The sequence below is a fragment of the Geotrypetes seraphini genome, chromosome 4 (assembly GCF_902459505.1).
Source record: "Geotrypetes seraphini chromosome 4, aGeoSer1.1, whole genome shotgun sequence".
In the NCBI taxonomy this organism is placed as follows: domain Eukaryota; kingdom Metazoa; phylum Chordata; class Amphibia; order Gymnophiona; family Dermophiidae; genus Geotrypetes; species Geotrypetes seraphini.
The window spans coordinates 107,789,241-107,796,773 of record NC_047087.1 but is presented as its reverse complement, the minus strand read 5'-3'; the positions used below and the strand labels follow the sequence as shown (position 1 = coordinate 107,796,773).

At 45.4% G+C, this 7,533-nt stretch overlaps 1 long non-coding RNA gene across 1 annotated transcript in view; it reads right to left on the bottom strand.

Annotated features, from left to right (window-relative positions):
• Positions 1-603: 603 nt before the first annotated feature.
• Positions 604-7,533, bottom strand: part of LOC117358749 — a 124,323-nt gene continuing 117,393 nt past the window's right edge. Inside the window, exons 2-3 of the long non-coding RNA XR_004539074.1 lie at positions 2,303-2,437; positions 604-2,200 (exon numbers count right to left, since the gene is read on the bottom strand). This is a non-coding gene — a long non-coding RNA (uncharacterized LOC117358749). The remainder of the gene's footprint in view (positions 2,201-2,302; positions 2,438-7,533) is intronic.

Below are 7,533 nucleotides of genomic sequence, written 5' to 3'. Positions count from 1 at the left end.
GTAGAAGAAATTTTAAATAAACTTGAAACTTGGAGCCGCGGTCAGCTGAGAACTAGCAGAGGGGAGAGTGATGGCTGCCAGCTCAGCTGATTTGGGACTTCCCTTGCTGACCTGAAGTTGTGATCAGCTGATCAGGAATTCCCACACTGGTTCTGGAGCAGTGATCAGCTGATCGGGGAGCCAGCAGAAGAAGCTCCAATCAGCTGATTGTGACTCTGTATCAGGCAGGGGAAGCCACAAATCAGCTGAGCCAACAGCCACCACTCTCCTCTCTGCCAGCTTTCAGCTGATCATAGCTCTGGAGCTGACATCAGCTGCGTAGAGAATGGTGGTTGCAAACTCAAAGATTTGGGGGGGGGGAAGCACAACATATGCACATCAGCTAAAAATTTCCCAATAAAAAGGGAGTAGCGTACCCTTAGTGCATCACAAGGAGAGCTCATTAGAATACTAATGAACTCCTTGTAATGCATTTGCATAGGGTTCTCATTGGCTGCTACGAGGATTGGTAGCAGCCATGGAGAACCATTTTGTGCATCAGAAGCTGAGCTTCCCTGTCAGTAAGAATGTTTTAACGAGTCTTACTAGCACAGAAAACCTTTGAGCATCGGGGCCTCAGTGGGCAGATTAGCTGTACATCATCTGCATAAAAATAATACCATAATTCCACCTCTTGCCAAATCTGACATGAGAGCAGCCTATATAAGTTAAACAACTAAATGGAGAGATAAAACCCTGGGATACCCTGACCGGAGCTCCCATTCCCCAGATTGAAATTTTCTTGGCATGATTTGCTGCCCCTTTTGTGGCAAGAACAATGTAGACCTACCCAAAAATGTGGCATTTCAGATAGCCTTGTTGCAACTTCTCATGTATTTCCTATGACAAAAGTGACAAGTTTTACCCCCTTTTTGTGTACAGACAAATCAATCACCAATTTTCAAAAGCAGAAAAGTCTGGAGTATTCGCAGATACCTTATTCCACATCAAATTTGATGCTGTTAGGCCAAGCCATTATAAACTATAAGATAGGTCACACAGAGTGGGATGCTTTTATCACATTGATCTTTTGAAATAGAGTCCTAACTAAATTTAAAAGGATAATGTATAGTTGGAGGAGGAAGACAAATTTGCTTTCCATATTGGATTGTCTTGTTCACCTGAATTGGCGCTGTTGTCCATGCAGCAATACTACTAAAAGGACTCTTGACCTTTTAAACAATTCTTTTGACTTCATTCTCACAGGTGTCAGGTATCTTTTTGCTGATTTCCAGATTAACTTGTTTTATTATTATTTTTTTTGCAAGTGTAATACAGAATTCCTCATTTCCAAAGCAACCTAAGGGTTCTGTCATGGGGGCTGAAACACCTGTCTGATGTATCGCTGAGTCAGCCTTGGCAAGGCACTAGAGCAAGTGCAGCAACCTTCCGAGGAGGGAGAGGAGCAAACATGGACTTGATTCACAAATTATTTTTCCCCTAGAGATCCAGAATGGGGGATAAAAATTAGAGCAGGGATTCCCAGCCAGTCAGATTTTCAGGATATCCATAGGGTTACAAGACATCTGGATTTACCCGGACATGTCCTCTGCTAGAAAACTTGCAAAAGACCTTGATAAGCCGTTATGATAATCTGTCGCTACAAATACATGCAGGCTAAACCGGCTGGAACGGTTTAGCGAGCACGTTAAAGGTAGATTTTAGTTTTGAGAATCTGCCCCCTTGAGTTCCAAACTTACAACAGAGGAGTGGGACAACTGAAATTTTGTATTATTTGGTGGTTTTGGGGGACAACGGCTGGTGTGACTATTGCTATTGATAGGGTTTGAATGTAAACAACAGCTGTGACAATTCACAGCATGGGAGAATTAGAAGAGGGACCTTTAAGTTATTTTAATGTTCCAGCTAGCAATACTTGGATTTGTTGCCTCTGAAGACACTGACTTAGTTTGTAATAGAGGGAGATAGGGTCTTGCCTCCCTTTATTTTTCTTAAGATAGGTCCATCGGTGGTGCAATCCTGATCCTGGTGGTCCAGTCCTGAAACCAAAGTGGCAGCTGGCAGAAGGACAACAAGGTACCCTATGCAAGAGAGCATCAAGGGCCCAATGAGCTGAGGTCATTTTAAAATATTTTTATTGGTGTGCCAAACCAAGTTTTTGTCAACCCAACAAAATACTTAAAGACTTTGAGGTTGATTCCTGCCAGGGAGAACAGAACAACACAAAATTAGTACATTGAATGGGAAAAGAAATTCAACTAAAGAAAAAGAGCATATAGAGAAAAAGAGAGAGAGTACTTACCTGTAATCAGTGGGTCTCCTTTGTTGTGGTGCTTCTTTATTATAAACTCAAGAGCAATCGTTACTGGTAGAGTGAGAGGAAACTAACAACACTTATCTGAGGTTCCTTTGATGTTAATCAGCCACTGGCTGGAACCTAAACAGAGAGAAGAGAAATTATTTGCACTTTATTCTGAAGTTGACCACATTTTAAGATTTTAATGTGTTAGTACATTTTTAATTAGAGTTTCTAATTTGAGCACTTTACCTGATATTATTCAATTTTAAGTGTTTTGAACTATTTTAATGAATTTGAATGCACTGTAATTGTGAAGAATTCTTCTAAGAACAAGATTTATTTGAGAGTTCCTGGAATATCTTTGATGTGCAATAAAATTGTTAATTGTGAATGGTAACCTGGTGTGACAGTTTCTTTCTTGCTGGTGCCTCACTGGGAATCTTATATGCACCTGGGAGTTCTTTAAAACCTCAGTAGCGAATTAGCGGAAGTGGTAGGCAAACTCATTAGTCAAAAGAGCCAAAGATCAGTAGTACAACAATTAAGATTTCTTTTGAGAGCCATACCCCACACCTGCTTGTGCTCCAACGGCTACGTCAACCCGACTGACACCCCACTCACCCGCACGTAGTCGAAATCAGTTCGTGGCAGAGCCTAGAGAATGACGCGGGGGAAAAAAATTTGTCTCCATCTCGGCCCCGGCCCTACGAGCTTGGTCCCCGTCCCCGCAAAGCATTTGATCCCATCCACACAAGCCTCAAATAGTTTTATACTGAACTTATTATATTAAAGTATAAAAAGAAACAATATTCTGTACAATTGTCAATTTATAAATCAGCGTCATCTCCCCACTCTCTCTTCCCCATTTCCCTTCAGCGTCCTCAGCCCACTCTCTCTCCACTTCCCTTCTGCGCACATACATAAAAACAAGCAAGCAATTTTATATCATTTTCATTCTATTCATTCATAGAAATTAAAGTCTAAATAATGCCAGTCACATAACAAAACATGATTTTACAAAAATAATTCCCTGCACAGTCAAGCCTGCAAGGATTACTAGATGTCTTTCAGCAGCTCCCCTCCCTCCCCCTTACCTTCGTGGCCAAGTCAAAATGATCTACCAACAATAAAATTTAAAAAAACACAAAGCACACTGTACGCAGAGAAAATGTTAATTATCATTTATATTCCGCAGGTTTTCAAAGAGGTCAAGGCAGATGACTTCGTGCAATGTCACCTCAGTAACAACTATACAAAAATAGACAAATATACCCCCTCCCTTTTTACTAAACCGTGATAGCGGTTTTTAGCGCAGGGAGCTGCGCTAAAAGCCCTGTGCTGGTCTCAAAGCTCATAAGCTCCCTGCACTAAAAACCGCTATTGCGGTTTAGTGAAAGGGGGCCTTAGTGCAAAATATAGACAGCAGATATAAATTCTCAAAATGGACACATTTTGATCACTCAATTGAAAATAAAATCATTTTTCTTACCTTTGCTGTCTTGTTATTTCATGAGTCTCTGGTTGCGTTTCCTTCTGATTGTGCATCTTTTCTTTCATTTCTTTCTGCACTCAGGCCTAACAATTGTCCCTTTCTATTCCCTCCCTCCTTCCTTCCTATGTCCTTAGTGCCCCTTCTTATGTCCTTAGTGCCCCCAGTGCCTCCTTCCCATTTCCTTAGTGTCCCCAGTGCCTCCTTCCTATGTCCTTAGTAGTGCTGCCCGATTCAGGGAAAAAAAATTCGATTCGATTTGATTCAGCCTATTGAATCGATTTTTCGATTCGATTTGATTCAATTTTCCTGCCCAATTGGGTGTTTTTTTAAAACATCCTGGTGGGTTTATTTTATATCCTCTTCACCCCTTTTATAGTCTCTTCACCCCCTTTGCCCTCTCCTAACCACACTGGCGCTGTGGTGTAAACAAAATAAACAAACACAAAAGACTTTTCCTCTCTCTGTTAAATTCTAACTCACGTTCGTGGTCTAACACCAGCTCTGGCAGGATACACGTTTCAAATCTGACATATTGTAATCACAAAACAGAAAATAAAATTAGTTTTTTCTACTTTTTGTTGTCTGGTCATTATTCAAATCTTGTTGGTCCCAGGCTCTGGTTGTCTTCTGATAACTTGCTTGCCAGGATCTCCTTCTTTCTTCTTTCTCCGTGCTATCAATCTTCCATCTCTGTCCTCCCCTTCCGTTTCCCTTCCCTCCCCTTTTTTTCGACTCCATCCTCAGATCCACCTTCTCTCAACTACCCTTTCATCCAGCATTGCTCCCTCCTTTCCCACCACCTCATGGGTCCACCATCTCTCCCTTTCTGTTCCTTTCATCCCTAAATCCCATTGTCCATCATCTCTCCCTCTCCTGTTTTAGACCCATTATTTCTTCCCCCCAAAGTCCGGATATGCACGTCTCTTTGAACCCCCCCTTCTAAACCAGGGCCCCCTCCCCTGAATGTCTGCACCCTCCTGAAGGCCTACACCCCACCCATGAAGACCAGCCTGTCCCACCTGAAGGCATGTACCACCCCCCCTGAAGGCCTACACCCCACCCCTGAAGACCAGCCTGCACCCCCACAAAGGCATGTACCACCCCCCCCCGGAAGGCCTGCATCCCCCTCTGAAGGCCTGCATGTCCCCCCTGAAGGCCTACACCCCACCCTTGAAGACCAGCCTGTCCCCCCTGAAGGCCTGCACCCCCCCCCCCGGAAGGCATGTACCACTCCCCCTGGAAGGCCTGCATCCCCCCCTGAAGGCCTGACAGTCCCTTCTGAAGGCCTATACCCCCCAGAAGGCCTGCATCCCCCCACGAAGGACTACACCCCCTCTCCCCAGAAGGCCTGTACACCCCCCGAAGGACTACACACCCCTTCTCCACGGAAGGCCTGCACCCCCCATGAAGGACTACAATCCCCCTCCCCCGGAAGGCCTGCACCCTCACCCCCCGAAGGACTATAACCCCCCTCTCCCTGGAAGGCCTGCGTGTTTAATTTACTGAAATTCAGCAGCCTGCCCTGCAGAAGATCGCTGGTTCTAGCGATCTTTGTAAGCTGCCATAGGTTGTCCTAGTTGTCTTCTCTCTGCCACGGTCCCGCCCCTTCTCTGACGTCTTTTTCTGTGTGATTGGGTCAAGGTTGCGCTAAAGCTAGGGGGTGCTACAAACCAAGCGAGAATGGAGAACAGCACTGTTCCCATTCCTCACAAAAATTAAAATATTACCCCTATTACATTCCACAGGAGGTGGAAATGGTGGGCCACTGGACTATGTGAGCAGTATTGGGGATGGGGGAGAAGAGTCATGCTGTCTCGCAAACTCTGTGTGTTTCCTGGTTTGGCTCCCTGGCTTTCTGCTTGCTTAATTGCTGGATCATTGCTTCCCTCTTTGCTCTTGGTAAAACTCTGCAAACATTTCCCAGGTCTCAGTCTGGCTCCTTGAACTGGATGCTTGTGCCTTGGCCACTGGAGCAATATCCTGCAGGCAGCCCAGAACCAGTGTCTTAGTATGAGTGCATGTTCCTATGCCCTGGGCTGCTAGAATATGTTCTCACAATCAGCATGTAATCTTTGTGAGGTTTCAAACTGTGATCCTTTCTGGACTTCCAGAGCTCAGGGTGAACATATAGCACAGAATCTGATGTAGACTCTGCAGGCAGAAGGTGGCCATTAACCTGGAAACTGTGAGTGTCAGGGGAAGTGCTGCAGTCCTGCAAAAGGGGATGGGAAACCAGTGTAGAGAATGACAGAGGGAACTCAATTTCTCCGTCCCGTCCCATCCCCACGAGTTTTATCACTGTCCCTGCCCCATTCCTGTAAGCTCTGCCTTAACTGCACAGGCCTCGAACACTTATGATTTTAAAGTGTTTGAAGCTTGTGCAGATGAGGACAGAGCTTGCAGGGATGGGGGCAGGGACAGGAAAAGAACTCGCGGGGACAGGAGGGGAAAATGAGTTCCCGCGGGGACGGGGAAAAATTTGTAGCCCGTGCCATTCACTAATACCAGTCCCAGAAAACAGGAATGTGCCTAGAGCCAGAGAGAGCAGAGCATGGGAATGATGCAAGCCTATGGTCAGTAAGGAGTCACAAACTGAAGATGAGTTAATTCTACAAAAATTAGAGAGTCTTACCCAGTGGCATAGCGAGGGCGGAGGTACCCCTCCCTGCCTTCTTCTCCACCCCCCCATCTGTTCCTTTCCCACCCCCTCCTACCGTGTGCATGCACCCCTTCCCTGTACCTTTTTAACGTTTGTGGCATGAGCAGCAACCCTAACCTGCTGCTCGTGCCACTGTTGGCTCTTCCTCTGACATCACTTCCTAGGCACGGGTCCAGGAAATGACATCAGAGGTTGGGGTTACTGCTTGCGCCACAAATGTTACAGAAATACAAGGGAGGGGAAAGAGTGGGGGGAGGGCGGAGAGGACAGGTGCCAGTGCCCTCACCAAGACGGCACCTGGGGCAGACTGCCCCACCCCTTACTATGCCACTGGTCTTACCTGTAGAGCAGAGTGAGAAGTGGGACTCAGTAAAGGGATGGTTGAGCCAAACCTGCATCGAACAGCAGCCAGCTAGGGAAAAATGCATTGGAACTTGCTAGGGAGTAGAGGGAAATAGAAGGCTGGGTCAAGGGAAAATGAGAAGAAGAACAGGCTAAAAAGATTTAGGGAGTGGAGTAGGAAGAGAGCTATTAAACTCCCTGTCCCCCAAGTATAAAACATCATATTATGCCTAAGGAGTAGGGAGGGGGAAAGGGCCCAGGAGAAGCGAGGAGGAAGAAGACATTAGGGGAAATGAAAAAAAAAAATAGTGTAGATGAGCTGAGGGAAGAGAGGGACTGGTTGGAGAAAAGTGCTATGAATGGCTTGAATAGAGAGGAGAGTATGATGTCAACAAGCTGCAAAGAAGAGGAAAAAGTGGCATGGCCCTAGATTTTGATATGCCCACATTACCTCTCGACATTTAGATACAGGCTGGTGTCTCATTATCAGGTGTATTTTATTTTTCTTTTCTGGATGAGGGAAAATTTGTTGCGAGTTATGAGTTCAACACCCCCAATCATTTTCAAAAGTTGGCGTGAGATGAACACAGAGGATCTCGAATCAGAAAATAATGGTATATATTGAAGAACTAAGGCCAGTACTGAGCAGACTTGCACGGTTTGTGTCTATATACGGCCATTTGGTTAAGGGTGGACTGGGGAAGGCTTCGACAGCTGGGATGGTTTAATTGAGCTGGAGTG